We start from the raw sequence: 17,936 nt of genomic DNA on the forward strand, positions 1-17,936 counted from the left end.
CGGTGTCACAGGCAATCCTAATACAAAATCCATCGTAAATCGCTCCCATTTCCACTCAGGGATAGTGACAGACTATAGTAATCCTGACGGTACCTGATGTTCAGCTTTTACCTGTTGGCTAACCAAACATTTAGTTACAAATTCAAAAATCTCATGTTTCATATCTGGCCACCAATACATCAGCTTCAGGTCATTAAACATCTTAATACTACACGGATGAATGGAGTATGTACTATTGTGAGCCTCTGATAAAATGTCTCGCTTAAGCTCTAGATTATTCGGAGCACACAACTTGTTACAGAAATACATCATACAATCAACATCTCAAGTAAATCCTGTAGATGGATCATTTTGGATTTGCTCATGTTTAGCTAACAACTTCAGGTCGTCATCTTGGAACTCTCGAATTTGCTGACGAAATAATGGTCTGGCCCTCAGTTTGGCTAAAATAGAACCATCACCCTCCAATGAAAAATGTGCATTCAATGCTCTCAAGGTAAATAACGACTTCCGACTTAATGGATGTACAACAAAATTAGCTTTCCCAGGATGATAGTCAATCGCAAGATCATAATCTTTTAGTAGCTCTAGCCATCATTGTTGTCTCAAATTTAGCTCCTTTTGAGTCATCAAATACTTTAGACTTTTATGATTTGTAAATATGTGGCATTTTTCATTGTATAGGTAGTGATGCCAAATCTTCAGATAAAAACAATAGCAGTTACCTCTAAATTATGAGTCGGGTAGTTCCTCTCATGCCGTTTTAGCTGACGAGAAGCATAAGTTTTTACTTTCCTGGCTTGCATTAATACACAAACCAATCCACTAAGTGACGCATCACTGTAAACAACAAATCTTTTCCCAGATTCAGGCTGTGTCAATATGGGACCTTTTGTCAAGATCCTTTTTAACTGATTAAAACTCTACTACACTCATTTGAGCAAACAAATTGAACATACTTCTGTAGCAACTTGGTCACCAATGAAGCTATTATAGAAATTTTTTTAACAAAGCGACGATAATAACCTGCTAGTCCTACAAAACATCATATCTCAAAAACATTTTTCGGAGCTTTCTCATTAACAATGGTAGAAATTTTATTCAGATCAACTCGTATCCTATCTATGAAAACCACATGTCCAAGGAATCTAACCTCTCGAAGCTAGAACTCACCTTTGTTGAATTTTGCATATAATTCTTTGCCGCACAGAGTTTGTAATACAATTCTTAAATGCTGAGCATGCTCAGATTTTGTTTTGGAGTAGATCAGTATATCATCAATAAATACAACCACAAATCTATCCAACTGAGGCTGAAAAACTCGGTTCATCAGATCAATGAAAGTAGCAGGAGCATTAGTTAATCCGAAAGGCATCACCAGAAATTCGTAATGACCATATCGGGTTCGGAACGTAGTCTTTGATACATCATAATCGTTTACTCCCATCTGGCAATACCCGATATGATATCTATTTTAGAAAATACAGTTGCATCATTTAATTGATCGGAAAACTTATAAATATGAGGCAAATGATATTTATTCTTTACCGTCACTTTAGTTAGTTGCCTATAATCAATGCATAATCTCAACAAGCCGTCTTTCTTTTTTTTATAAACAATACTGGTGCACCCCAAGGAGATACATTCAGTCAGATAAAACCTCTGTCTAGCAATTCTTGCAATTGTGCTTTAAGTTCTTTCACTTCAGTCAGTGTCATCCTATACAGTGAAATGGATATCGATGCGATTCCATGCATCAGATCGATAACAAATTCAACTTCATGGTCTAGTGGAAATCCCAGTAACTCTTTAGGAAATACATCTGTAAATTCATTAACAACAGGTACCTGATCTAGTTTCGATTCAGAATCCCGACTATCCAGGATATAAGCTAAAAATGCCTCACAACCCTTATGAATCATTTTCTATGCAGAAATAGCTAAAACAACTCTGGTAACACTGTTTGATTTGTGAGACTCAATTGTAATCAATTCACCTATCGGACATCTCGAATCAATCTTTTTGTCTATAGTTTACGACAACATCATGTAGTGATAACCAGTCCATTCTCAAAATTATATCAAATTTGTGAAAGAGTAATAACACCAAATCGGTAGGAAACTCACAGCCCTGAACTCTCAGTGGACGCTTATGACATATTAAATTAATTGTTACACTTTAAACCAATGGATTTGTAACTTGAACCTCAAATTTAGTTAACTCAATAGGTAAATTTTTATTCGTTACCAATGAAGTGAAAATATATGAATGAGTCGACCCAGGGTCAAACAAAGCATATACAGTAACATCAAAGAGATAGAATATACTAGTAACGACATTTCTTCCTCATTTGGCACAACTTCACGAGCATACTTACTAATATGCAAAAACTCTCTCATACTCAGCTACTGATTTCTTTCCCTACTTTAATTCCAAAAATTCTTTCTTTTTCCAGTCCAAGTATCTTTTGCTAACGTATGAATTTTTTAAATTCTATTTTGAAGAATTCTTAGTTGATGTTGTCTCTTGGTACCAATGTCATTAACGTTGACCACCAACTATAGGCTTTATCTTTCAATAATGATACGACACATCTAAGCTAATCATCAAGAGAACAAGCCATCTCATCGAAGACTCATTGAATATTCTGTAGCCAATGATCAGCTTTTGCAGGATCATCATTAGATCTACCTCAAAATTATTCAGCCCTATACTTGCTAACTTTGGCAACCGAGACCCGTTGACTCATTTTCACTGTCAGAGGGGGTGAAGGTACCACAGAAGGTATAATAGGGGGTATAGTAGGGGGTAGAGGTTACTGAGCCACTAGTTTGTTTCTCATAAACTCAGAGAACCATTAACCCATTAAACTAGAGAATATATTTTTAACCTCATTTTCAGACATATGTGGAATTGGTATACTGTGACTTGCACTAGAATCAGTAGTCAGAATATTACTATTTACTTCATTATTCATTGCGTTCAGAATGAGATGACATCATTAAAATCTACAAGAAAATAGGGGTTAGATCGGATCAATAAATATCACACTATCACAGGTTTATATCGCATGTAATTTCTAGACTTCATTCACACTATATTCAGTCTGAGAACCGACTAAACCGTAGCTCTGATTAGAGTAAAAAATATGGTTATGGACCTTAAATCGAGCCTACGTAGCTTTAAAAATAGTTTAAGAACAATCAGGGACCATCTCAAAGCAAATCAGAACATTCAGAGAAGAATTAAAATTTTTCAAAATAGGGGTCACAGGGTCCTGTGTCTAGGTCCTGTGACAGAGCCCAAACCATGTGGCTCCAAACATGGTTGTGTGGCTCTCCACATGCCCGTTTGACTGCTTCACATGCTCGTGTGCGTAGATTGTGTAACTCATTGTGCTTATGTAATATAAGGTCATATGGTTGTGTGACCAGGCCCTATAACTCTCTGTGATCATGTGGCTCAAGGTCAAATGGATGTGTCACCAAGCTGTGTAACCCTCTGTGACCGTATGGCTCTGGGTCACATGACCGTGTGATAGCCAGTGTCTCAGGCCGTGTATGTCCAAAAATGACCTAAAATGTGCTTATTTCATGTCCAAATGCTTAAGTACCCAAACCAACTCTCAACTCATGATTATAAGACTTCAAAATGTATTTCCTTGACACCTAAAACATGTCAAACAATCAACCTAAGGCCTAACTAATGTGTCATCAATGACACCGCATTTCAAACACTTAACATTTCTTTTACCTAGAATTACATTACACAAGCCACAATTCATTCAAATTAACTTGCATTCAATTCTAACATACCTTGTTTAATTCATATCAAGCTTGCCTTTCCATACTTGACCAAACATACTTAAACTTAGAACTTATCATGCATACCACATTGGTTACTCATTCACAATATCAAAAGCCCGACACATATACATTACAAATATTTGTGGATTAATACAATCATAACCAAATGGTTCTATTACATGCCATAGAAGCCAAGTTAAATTCAAAATCTACCAAAGAGGTCCTCAGATAGTGTGATTCTTCATATAAAGCCCCAAAAATTTAAATGTTGTTTGCTAAATCCAGTCATAATAAGTATCTGCTTCAGTTGTTAAATGTTTTGTGCTTGTGTTCGAGCAAGTCCCACTTTTGGAAAAAAATTGTTAGTTTCTTTGATTCAATCTGTATCTCTAAGTTTTCAACTTAATTTTAATTCTGAGTGAACTTGTATCAAGAATGAGCCTGCTGGTTCAATGGTTAAGCATCTGAGTACTCCTTGGTCTTGTGTTCGAGTCTCTACATGTACAGTAGGGAAAATATTTTGTATATTTTTGGAAAGAAATAGATTTTAATTTAAATTATTTAATTAAGTTTACTTTCCTATAATTTCCCATTTTTTGCACATCTGTTTTATTTTTTCTTTTCTTTCTTCAACTTTCACTATCGTTCTTTTTGTTTCTTTATTCTTTGTTCCTTTGTTTTTCCCTCTATTTTCTTCTGACAATTTTGTTGCTGACTCCGTTGAGGAGTTTGCATCGTGCTTTGTTTTTTGATTTAAAGGCTAACAACGTAAGTCTTACCATTGAGTTTCTGATTTGGTTTGCTCTCATTGCTTTGTGTCGTGGTTTGACTCTACTGTCGATTCGTTGTGAATTTCCTTTTAAGTTTCTAATTGGTTTTCTTTTTTAGGCGTAGGAGTGGAAAATCAAGGTATTTCAATGATTTAAGTTCTTGTATAACTATTTTGCGCAAGGTAAGTGCTTAATTTTGTGAATTTGGGTTTTGTGTTGAATTATTTCGACGTCACTTTGATTTGGTATTAATTTAGCATTTTGATGTGATTAAATCATTTAATTGGTCATTTGAATATTGTTTATAGGTTCGGGAATCACTGTTGTTGCTTCTACGTCGAAACAGTATCATGTGTGTAACAAAAACTCAATTTTTTACAAATTTCAAATGCCGAAAAACAAGATTGTTGACACCACACGGCCGTGTGACAGGCTGTGTAACTCACTATTTTGAGTTAATGTCAAACAGGCTAGGGACATGAGCATGTGTCTATACCGTGTAACTCACTATTTTTGAGTTAGGGTCACACGGGCCAGGGACACGAGCGTCTGTCTAGGCCGTGTAACTTACTATTTGTGAATTAGTGTTACATGGGCCAGAGACACAAGCATCTGTCCAAGTCGTGTGATAGATATTTTGAGATTAGAGTTATACGGGCGTGCACTTAGCCTTGTGTTAGATCGTGTAACTCACTGTTTTGAGCTACACGGTCGTGTGCCAGGCTGTATGGAACATTAAGAGGGCCATACGAGCCAGGCTAGGCCGTGTAAAACCATATGGTCATGTGAGCCAAAAATACTAAAATTTTTCTAAGGCCGTAAGTGTCGTTAAGATAGAATGTAGGCCTTTTGTGGGGTTCGTATGATCTGAGTTAGACTGTATAACTTGATATCAAATTTTTAGAGGATGAATAATTGATTATCTGTATGTATACTTGATGCGATAACTGTTAAATGATAAAGATTTGTATTATCTGATTATGAATTGTATCTGGGTAACTGTATGTACATTCTTTATATCTGTTATCTGTAATTTGCATCTACATTGGGTGGGAATTGTATAAATAAATAAGTGTTGATAGTTCAATGATCTACCGAATTGAGTGGCTAAGCCACAAATCTGTATTTGATTTTGGTGATTTACTGCATACTGATTTGGCAGCTAGTCTATAATTACTCTAAAATGTGTCATACCGACACTAATTTATGTGTAGGGCTGGATGGGTACTTGATACCCTATATGGTGTGTAGCGAATGAGGGTAGGAAACTGCATCTGATTCTGATATGTTTTGTATTTGTATCTGATTTTTTCTATATCTTATCTGAATTGCTACAATCATATTAAGTATCATTTATTTCTGATTCTGTATTTGAATTTGGGAAATTACTATTATATTTATATTTTTTTTCTTGCTTTTATGTCTATTACACACACCGAGTTATAAACTCATTCTGTTTGTTAACTAAATTGTAGGTAACCCACAGACTTAAGAGGCACGACGTGTCGGGAGCTCGGTCATCTATCTTTGCTAGATATTTTTTGTTTATTTAAATTTGAACTATTGTATGTTTTATTTCGTATTACGGTTTGCAAATTCAAATTTCCATGTTGGTTTAACTGTTGAAATGCTTTCGGTATGTCAAATTTTAAAATACTTAAAGGTTGGTTTTTCCCATAAACATTTTGATGTAACCTCCAGACTTGGTTTAAACGACTAGGTCGAGTATAAGTTATTGCATTTTGTGGTATCAGAGCCAAGTTACAAAACTCGGGTTGTGTTTCTGGGCTTTATTGAACTAGAAAGAACATATGTTTTCTCCCTACTCACTGGTTAATTTGTTCTCATTTAGTTACCCTTAACATACATTTTAGCATGTTTAATTTAGTAAATTGCATTTTATAACTCAGTGAATTCTAGCCTATTTTATCTTTAATTTTTTGCTATCTTATTGCATTAATATCGTTTATGAGTTAATTCCAAATTGCGTCCAAAATTGTCGCTGCAGTTGACAGATATCTACAATAACGCTATATGAGTTAATTCTAGATTGCTTCCAGAATTGTCGCCATAGTTGACAACTGTCTGATAAGAGCCAACTAGACGTGATCTATTTAGTCCGATGTAACTACCCTGTATGAACAAAGACAGAAGAATCCTGAGGGAAGGACACTTGTATTGTTGAGAAAAACATAAAAGGATAACGTGAGAAGATTTTTTGGAGGATGACCATTCTTTTACTATATTTTGAAGCTTGCGGCTATAGTAGCTTGAGCCTCCTTTGGGTGAGCCAACGTGAAGACTGATGTAGATCCATTCCTGACGAGGAACTTTCAGTGCAGACACAAGGGGAAGGTTAGAGATCCAATCGAGTAGCTTAGGAATAACATTCTCCATTCGATTTTTTCTCATTTCTTTGAAAACGCTAGTGATTACTTTATGTTTTCTACTATACGAAAGTACAATGAATGCTTTGTTAAATGTTATCTTATTAGATCTTATTTTTATTATTTAATCTTAGGGGTTTGAATGTTCTAAACACAGAAGTGTAATTGCAGTCACTAACATAGGAATGTGCAGTAACAGTTTGAGCTAATAAGCATTTCAGCGGAAGTTGAGTATGGACTAAAAGAATTTATTCCACTTGTTCTTAATAGTGTCATATTGCCATCATTGGAAGGTGAGGTTAATGTGCAAGGTTAAGTCCCAGATTAAACAAAAGAGAGGCATTTGGTAACAAATACATTAAACTTTATTACGTCGACAATCACCTATCTTTTATACCTTGTGAGTACCTAGTATACTGCTGAAGATTCATGTTGGGGATCCCAATTTTTCCATAGCATACTTTATCTTATTGTTTTCGAGTTATTGCTTTGACAACTATCCTCACAATTTATCCTATTTTTATCTAGTTATTGTACCGACATTAATAGACAAAAGGCAACCATCCCTGTGGGATCGATATCCGATGGACTCACATCTATCTATTATACTTGCATCGACAGTGTACAGTCGCACATTATTACTGTGATGTTCACAACAGACCAAGTTTTTGGCACCGTTGCCGGAGATGGCGTTTGTTTAATGTTTATTTTTGTTCTTATGTGTCTTTGTATTTTTTTCTTTATATAATATTTAGTATTCACTAACTTGTTTTCTCTTTGTTGATATTTTTCAATTTCATTTTAAGTGTTTTATGTCCCGAATCAATTCAGATTTTCTTGCTGATTTTGATCTAGCAATTGAAAGAACCATTCGGAGAAGACTTCAAGAACAAATAAATATGGATTTACTAGGGGACAATGAGCCATACCCCTGATACAACAGCAAAATGTTCATAATCCATTGTTGCCATAAAATGCTCACATCCACAATAGAACCATACAAGATATTGTAGTACCTGTTTTGGATGATTTACAACCAGGAGTTGTTAGACCAGCAATTCAAGCTGGGAACTTTGAACTCAAGCCAGTGATGTTTCAAATGTTGAACTCCAATAGCCAATATACGGGACTGCCACATGAAGATGCATAAGAACATCTTAAATCCTTTTTATTGATCTGTGCTTCCTTTAGTCAACAAGGCATTTTTGATGATGCCTTAAGGATGCAATTATTTCCTTATTCCGTACAAAGGAGAGCTCGCACTTGGTTTCTTGGGCTACTTGCTGGATCAATTACTTCTTGGAATGCTCTCGCCAAGTAGTTTGTTTTGAATGCTCGTCTTCGAAACGATATCACTACTTATCATCAGCTAGATTATGAAAATCTTCACGCCATATGGGAACATTATAAGTCTTTCATTCGACATTGTCTCATGCACGACATTCAACCAGAAACACAAATTAAGATTTTTTATAATGGTTTGAATTCACATAGAAGGAATATTGTCGATGCATTATCCAACAGACTGTTGCTAGATTGTAGTTACAATAATACAGTGAGAATTCTTGACAGATTTGCTCAAAATGATTATCAACATCCCATCTCTAGAGCTGCACAAAGAAAGACTACTCCAAGAGTTATTAAATTGGATGCAATATCCATGCTAAGTGCCCAAGCCTCTTCGCTCACAAACATGATTAAAAATATGCAAGGGGCGAGTGATGTTGCGCTTATACAAGTTTCTCAACAATTGGATATTCCTACATTTTGCTGTGAAATTTGTGGTGACAACTTAGTTATGAAAATTTATGCAACATGCAGAAAATGTCTGTTATGTTAGTAATATTCGCAACAATTCTTATGGCAACTCTTCCAATAACTCTGCACACAACCAACAGTTTTGGGGAACTCAGAATGTTAGAAAAAATATTGCGACATTCAGATATGGGAATGCATCTACTTAGGGTAATTATAATCATCAACAAAGGAATTACAATCAATAATAGAACTACAAACAGCATCCTCAAAGGTATCAACAGCAGGGTCAAACACAAGCACATCAAAATCAGATGCAACCACAACAGTCTTTGATGACGAATCATAATATCTAAGGACAGCGATAACAACAGTATACACAAACTTCTACCTCTGACCCATTAACTGCTTTTGAGGCCTTAATACGGGAGCATATTACTCGTACAGAAAATATTGCTCAAGGAAATTCATCTTCCGTTCGAGCATTAGAGGTACAATTGGGACAGCTTGCTTCAGATCTATATACTCGACCAGAAGGCTCATTACCTAGTGACACTGAAAACCGTAGCTTGATGGGGAAAGAGCACTGTAAAGCTATCACTCTTAGGAATGGTAAATAAACTGGTGTGCCAATTGTCGATTCTACTGTAGCACCCCTAGGTATTGGTGACATAAGCCCTGATGGGAAGGTTGATTTTGAAGAACTTGTTGATGTACCAGACAAAGAAGTACCACCAACTGTCGCTCACATGCCGGATATTCAACCCTTAAAATTGTTGACGCAACCAAAAGTATCACCGCAATTGGATGTATTTCCACCTGCACCTTTTCTACAAATATTTAAGAGGAATGAAAATGATAAACAATATCAGTAGTTTTTGGATACACTAAAACAACTGCAAATCTATATTCCTTTAGTGGACACTCTAGTACAAATTTCGAGTTATGGAAAATTTATGAAAGACCTCTTGTCCAAGAAGAAAAAACTTACTAATGTTGATACTATTCACTCACAGAAGGCTGTAGTGCTGTCTTGACAAACAAGTTGCTCCCTAAATTGAAAGATCCTAGAAGCTTTACCATTCCATGTTCGATTGGCAATTAGTATTTGCGCAAAGCTTTATACGATTTGGGAGCTAGCATCAACCTCATGCCATGTCATATCAAACCCATTGCAGTAACATTGCAACTGCCAAATCGATCTTTAGCTCAACCTGAAAGGCAAATCAAAGATGTTTTAGTTTGTGTGGATAAATTCGTTTTTTTGGCTGATTTTATCATACTTGACTACGAGGTAAACAAGGAGGTTCTCATAATCTTGGGATGACCATTTTTAGCCACTGGTTGAACTTTCATTATTGTTTATAAAGGAGAATTCACCATGCGACTGAATGATGAGCAAGTTACCTTCAGCGTTTTTGAATCTGTTCATCACAGGGATAAAGCAGAGTGCCATATTGTCAATGTGCTCGATGAGTTGATTGAGGAAGAATTCAACAACCAAAGCACAGTCCTTACTGAAGAAATTACAGTGACATCTGATGCCGAATTAGTAAACAATTATGATAGCACGATTTAAGCTAGTACTGTTGAAGTCAAGCATAGATAGTAAATTGAATCATTAGACCTAACCAACAAAACCACTCCAATTTTTAAACCATCAATTGATGAAGCTTCCACTCTTGAATTGAAACCACTACCTTCTCATCTTAAATACATCTTTTTGGGTGATCATAATACTCTTCTAGTTATTGTCTCCGCAACACTAGATGAAACACATGAAAGGATATTGACTCACATTCTCAAACAGCACAAACGAGCTATTGCATAAAGTCTTACAGATATTCAAGGTATTAGTCCTTCTTTTTGTATGCACAAAATCAAGTTAGAAGATGAAGGCCAGCAGTCAATTGAACCGCAAAGAAGGTTAAATAAGAAGATAAAGGAAGTGGTCAAGAAAGAAATCATAGAATGGCTTGATGTAGGAATTATTTACCCGATTTCTAATAGCAAGTGGGTGAGTCCAGTGCAATGCGTCCTGAAAAGAGTGGCATCACAGTGGTTCGCAATGATAAGAATGAATTACTACCAATACGCATCCCCATAAGATGGCGAGTTTGTATAGACTATCATAAATTAAATGTAGCCACAAGGAAGGATCATTTTCCACTTCCCTTCATTGACCAAATGTTAGATTGACTTGCTGGAAAAGCTTATTATTGCTTCCTAGATAGATATTCTAGATACAACCAAATTTCTATTGCACTAGAGGATCAGGAAAAAACAACTTTCACCTGCCCCTTTGGTACTTTTTCTTTTCGTCGTATGCCTTTTGGTCTTTGCAATGCACCAACCACATTTCAAATGTGTATGATGGCAATATTTTCAGATATAATCGAAGACTCTTTAGAGGTTTTTATGGATGACTTCTCAGTTTATGGGAATGATTTTGATCATTGCGCTGACAATCTGGATAAAGTACTAAAGCGATGTGAGAACACTCATCTTGTCTTAAATTTGGAAAAATGTCATTTTATGGCAACTGAAGGCATTGTGTTGGGTCATCGTATCTCTAATCGGGGTATTCAAGTCGATAAAGCTAAGGTGGAAATCATCGAAAAATTACCCCCACCAACAAATGTGAAAGGTATTCGTAGCTTTCTTGGACATGCAGGATTTTACAGACGGTATATTAGGGATTTTTTAAGAATTGCAAAACGATTATGCTCATTGCTGGAACAGAATCAAAAATTCTTCTTTGACGAGGCATGTCTGGATGCATTTATTTAGTTAAAGAAGTAGCTAGTCAATGCACCCATTGTCGTTGCACTTGATTAGTCTCAACCTTTCAAAGTTATGTGCGATGTAAGTAACTTCACTGTGGGTGTAGTGCTAGGACAACACAAAGGAAAAAAATTTCATGCCATTTATTATGCCAGCAAAACTCTTACAAAAACTCAATTCAATTATACAACCACAGAGAAAGAATTGCTAGCCGTAGTTTTTGCTTTCAACAAATTTCATTCTTATCTTGTTGACGCAAAAGTTATGGTATTTACTGATCATTCTGCGTTACGATATCTCTTTCTGAAAAAAGATGACAAATTAAGACTGATACGATGGATATTATTGTTGCAAGAATTTGACATCAAGATAAAAGACCGAAAGGGGTCAGAGAACCAAGTTGCCGATCATTTGTCGAGATTGAAAGTTGGCAGCGAAGACGAGAAAATACTTCTAATTGTCAACACTGTCGATGTTATTCACTGTCGATGTAACTCCTTGGTATGCAGATTTGGTTAATTACTTGGTGTGTGATAAGCTCCCATTGAGTATCAAGGGCCCATACAAAAGAAAGATTTCTTCGTGACGTAATGAAGTATCATTGGAACGAGCTGTATTTATTCAAGGTATGCACTGACAACATCATTCGGTGTTGTGTTCCAGAAGGAGAGATGCATTCAATCCTGAAGCACTATCATGGTGCTCTTTATGGAGGCCATTTCGGTGGTGTGAGAATTGTTGCTAAAGTTTTACAATCAGGATTCTACCGGTCATCATTGTTTAAAGATGCTCATAATTTTGTGAATCAATGCGATAAATGCCAGTGCACTGGTTCTATTTCCCGATGTAATGAAATGTTGCAATAGCCAATTATAGAAGTTGAATTGTTTGATGTTTGGAGAATGGATTTTGTGGGACTGTTTCCAAGTTCTTTTGGAAATATTTATACATTAGTCGTTGTTGACTATGTCTCGAAGTGGGTGGAGGCTCATGCTGTCCCAAATGATGATGTAAGGACAGTGCTCAAATTTTTTCACGAGCATATACTCACCCATTTTAGCACACCAAAGGCCTTTATTACTGATCAGGGTACATATTTCTATTGCAACCAAGTGGCAGTCGCATTAAAGAGATATGGAGTCAATCACAGAATGACCACTACTTATCATCCGCAAACCAATGGACAAGCTGAAGTTTCAAATAGACAAATTATGAATATTCTTAAGAAGCTTGTGAATCCTTCGATAAAAGATTGGTCTTCTCGATTAGATAATGCTCTATAGGCATTGCAGACAATATAAGACTATTGGGATTGTCATCGTACCAATTGGTTTTTTGGGAAAGCATGTCACTTGCTAGTTGAACTAGAACACAGAGCTATGTGGACAATTAAGCAAGTGAACATGGACTATGAAGCTGCTGGAAAGAAAAGGCTGTTAGACATCACTGAGCTAAAGGAAATTCGAAGAAATGATTATGAAAATGCTGGGATTTATAAGGAAAAGACCAAACGATGGCATGATAAGATTATTTTATAGCGACAATTTACCGCAGGTCAACAGGTTTTATTATTCAATTTGCGACTTAAATTGCACCTAGGTAAAGTGCGTTGACCTATTTCAAAGTCAACAGGTCAACAGGCATGATAAGGTTGTTGACGTATTTCCTTATGATGTAGTTACAATTCGAGATTTACGTGATAGACTCGAATTCAAAGTCAATGGACAGAGATTGAAACACTATTTTGGAAATAAAAATCAAGAGCAGGCATAAACCATTAATTTAGTCCAAACATTTTAAATTTCTTACTTATTTTTCTGAGATTTCATCTTATTTTATTCTTTTTTATAAAACTTGTTTTCTTCCTTTTTGCAGAATAACACGGTACCAATATCGACACAACAAGATTTGGTTGTCAATGTATTCCGTACCACTGTGTTACCATTAATCAGAATTAAGAGAAATTCAATTTTCATTTTTGCATCAGAACCCACCCAACCGTTTGATTTGCTTGAGCAAGCACAATTCTTATTGGACACCACTTTTCCCGCTAACTTTGTATCTCTCCATAAAACATCATGACTCTACATCTTTCTCTTTCACTATCTATAAAGTCTACACCACTGTGCCGACTGTAAAACCTCCAAGCAACCATTTTTATTCTTTTTCTCTTCCTCAAGATCCTACCTTTTGCACTTACAATTGTCCTCTCTCCACAAAAGATGGCAAGAATAAGAGGTTTGACCAAGAAAGCTATCAAATCTACTGATGAACATGCATCCTCCTCCACCACAGTTCACGAGTCAAAATCCCCCAAGCAAGTGCAGAAAATGGAACCAATACTCTTTTTGAATAAAGCGACAAGAGAACGATTTCAAGATAATATATTGTGGCAAAATTTTCACCCCGAACAGGGTATTTCCCTGTCGCAATAACCGAAGTTGGGCAAACAAATTGACCGAACCATTTTTAAACTGAAATGGGGAAATTTCTGTGCACACCCTAGAAGCTATTCCCCTTCCTTGGTACGTGAATTCTATGCCAACCTCTATGACTAAGATTTAGAGTTCATTTTTGTTCGTGATGGTCTACTCCCATAGGATTCCAACACAATCAATGAGTTGTATAACTTTACAATCGATGTCGATGAACACTCCGATTTCTTTGTGGAAGTGACAGACTGCTCATACAGGATTTGTGCATTGAATGACCACAGTGGACAAGGTCGCATCCAAAGAATTTTACAGTGCACTGCCGTTTCTTAACATTGCACAATAAAATATGGTTTCACTTTGTTAATTACAGACTATTGCCGTCTACCTATAGCACCACCGTCAACCTTGACAGATTATGTCTGTTACATTCCATTATCAAGGGTAGAAAAATTGATGTAGACGCAATTTTCCACCGAGAAATAACTGAATGCGCCACCAGGCAGATCGACATTTTAGTTTTCTCATAATTGGTAATGTCACTATGTCAGCAGAAATGCATTGTGCCCTAGAAAGATGAAGAAATCATGGATAGTAAGGGTCTAATTAATGAAGCCCCCGCTGAGAGGATGACTCGTGGCATAGAAACATCAATGCTGAAAGAGGCAGAACTAGCAAGACAAAGAAGGGAAAGCTAAAGCCGACAGTAAAGGAACAACCCTACATACAGAGACATCCTTATGGCGTAAGATGAAATATGTTGAGAAAATGGTTACTTCCATCAGCAATAGGCAATTCAAACTTATCACTAATATTGAAGACATGAAAGACTCTCAGGATTTGTTTTATGCTTATACTAAAGCATGGAACAGTTCCATTGTAGCCATATTAAGCCAATTGAGCCCATCCCCAGTATCGAACTTTCCAGTGTTTCCACCAATCATTCAAAACTATGAGCATTCATCTCCGAATGACGAATTCGAAGATCGAGAGCGATCGGTGGCATCTTCTCCCATCGTACAAGTCTCTGATAATGACAAAGATGAAGAATCTAGGGATATTTTTGCTAATCAAGAGGACACTGTTGTTAAGAAGGACATTGATGCTGCAGAAGAAGAAGTTGTTTTCGAAGCAGAAATTGTTGCTGAAAGAGAAAAAGTTACTAAAAATGAGAAAGAAAAAGAATAAGATTTTGTTGAGAAGGATGTCACCGCACCTAGATCTGTGGGTACAAATATTGATAATTTGGAGCAAACTGGAACGAGACCGACAGAAGTTGTTGAGGTCACTAGTGAGGAGTAATGCAATTCATAGGCAATAGTGGTCTTCACTGGACCACTCTAAGTGGTCTCTCCTACACAAACAACAATCGATGATGTTAGGGATGAGCCAGGAATCGAGAAGCAATCCTAAGATTGTGCAAAACCCAAAGAAAAGAAAAGGAAGCGCTCCAAGGATAAAAAAATGAAAGGAGGAAAAGAAATGGAGGAAAAAGAAATATCATGCAGCCGCATCGATGGCTGCGGATAACTGAGTTAGTTTGTTTTAAGCTTTAGTTATAGTATTCATGCATTGCATATAGCTGTAGGTTTTATTTTGCTAAGTATACATTGTCATTGCATTTTTATTGTCATTACATATTCATGTCAGTGTATTGGGGACAATGCAATCTTTAAGTTTGGGGGAATGTATATGGGACTTGGAAATACACCCACATTTCAAAATTTTGTAAAGCATGCAAAGTTTATGCACAATTGTTCGCATTTTTTTTTTGTTACATTCGATGCTTAATTCTTGGATCATGTGAATTGTCAATGAATAAGTTTGATAAATTTGAATGAATGTTGTATCTTCAATACTTTGATGAATGATTTAGGTTGCATTAGTAAGAAATGACTAGTAGCATTCATTGAATCTTGAATGGATTTGCCTTTTTTAGCTGCCTATATATATACATAGATAGATAGTTATAAATAAGAGATACTCCAAAGTGTTGTTGTTACATAAGTGTGTGTCGGCGCAATTACGTACTTTTTTGGGGTTTGTTGCAGCCCATCGTTACTTCTCAAGAACAAGGGTATAGTAATGTGACGATATCCCTTATTCTAAAAAATTATAATATTGTACAATAAATGTTGTATTGGTAGATAGATTTAGGATTTGAAGCATGATGTTGGCCTTGATGAAAGTGAAATCTTACTCATTCATCCTTATGTATTGTCGATACAATATTCTTTCATTTGAATGTGACTCATTCATTAGGATTTTAGGTTATTCAAGTCGCTAGAATGTTCATTTGCCTTACCTAGTAATTTTTTGCTGCCTTGTTGGCTTCTATTTTACTTGAGGACAAGTAAAAATTCATGTTTAGAGGTGTGATTGCACTAGAAAGAACATATGTTTTATCCCTACTTACTGGTTAATTTCTTCCCATTTAGTTACCCTTAGCATACATTTTAGCATGTTTAATTTAGTAAATTGCATTTTATAACTCAGTGAATCTTAGCATACATTTAATGTGCATGGTTAAGTCCCATATTAAACAAAAGAGTGGCATTTGGTAAGATAAACATTAAATTTTATTGCGTCAACAATCACCTATCTTTTATACCTTGTGAGTACTTAGTATATTGCTAAAGATTCATGTTGGGGATCCCGGTTTATCCATAGCATACTTTATCTTATTGTTTTTAAGTTATTGCTTCAACAACTATCCTTACAATTTATCTTGTTTTTATCTAGTTATTGTACCGAAATTAATAGACAAAAGACAACCATCCCTATAGGATTGATATCCGACAAACTCATATATGTCTATTATACTTCCATCGATAGTGTACGCTTGCACATTATTGCTATGATGTTTACAACCGATTAGGGCTCCTATTTTTGCTAAAAATGTGCTTTGTAAGAAAAAGAATTATTTGAACGTTTTGTAAGAAAAAGAATTATTTGAACAACTCTGATAACTGATTCTATAAAAGACTGAGTATTCGGTGTTGAACTTGTAAGTATCTCTACTTAGTTATACTGTTTAGTTGGACACACTGATGTTTGAACATGTTGTTTAGTTAATAATTTTGTTATGAACTGTCATAAGACATTTGACAAAAACTTTGAACTGATCTGTGAACTTCTGACATTGTAGATATTATGATAATATGAGTTCACGCGATAGCCGTTAACGTGGTTTTCATAAGCGTCATAGGCGCTGAGGGAGAGCTCAAGCTGAGTCTTCTTTGATGGGCAGCCTCCCCAATATTGATATCAGTGAGTTAATAGGTACTCCAACTGCTAAGACTGGGTCTCAAACTCCAGCAGCTGGAGACGACGTATTGTCTCAAGTAATGTTGCAAATGTTAGAGAGGGTCATTGGGTCTTATTTTAGATTCGGAGGTTGAGGGTCAATTACAGAACGAATCTGATCGAATGGTGTTGAGCTGTTTAGGAGTGTCACTAGAGTCACCCCTATAGTGGCCGAGTATTAGTTAGAAGCCACTGAGCGCATTATGAACGACATCGACTGTACTCCTACTCAGAAACTGAAGGGTGTTGTATCTTTGCTCCGAGATGATACTTACCAATGGTGCCGACGATTGAGTAGGGCGTCTAGCCCAAACAGATTTCTTGGGATTTCTTCAATACTGCCTTCTAGAATAAGTATGTGAGGGCGAGCTATGTGGATGCTTGTAGACGTGAGTTTATGAGTTTAGTTCAAGGTGAGAGATCCACGGTCGAGAACAAGGCTGAGTTTTTGAGATTGAGCTAATATGCTCGAGCATTGGTAACGATGGACTACGATAAAAGTGTATGATCTGAGAAAGGTTTGCGATATGATCTGTGAGTTCTGATAGCTCTTAAGAGGGAGCAAGTTTTTGCAGCCTTGTTTGACAATGAGAAGATAGTGGAAGAAGTGAAGCATACTGAGCACGAGAGGAGAGACCGGAAGAGAGGTCAAGGTAAGGTTAAGAGCGATTCGGGTCCCTCTAGTTCTTTTCAGTG

Source organism: Gossypium hirsutum, chromosome D10 (genome assembly GCF_007990345.1).
Source record: "Gossypium hirsutum isolate 1008001.06 chromosome D10, Gossypium_hirsutum_v2.1, whole genome shotgun sequence".
Taxonomy (NCBI): domain Eukaryota; kingdom Viridiplantae; phylum Streptophyta; class Magnoliopsida; order Malvales; family Malvaceae; genus Gossypium; species Gossypium hirsutum.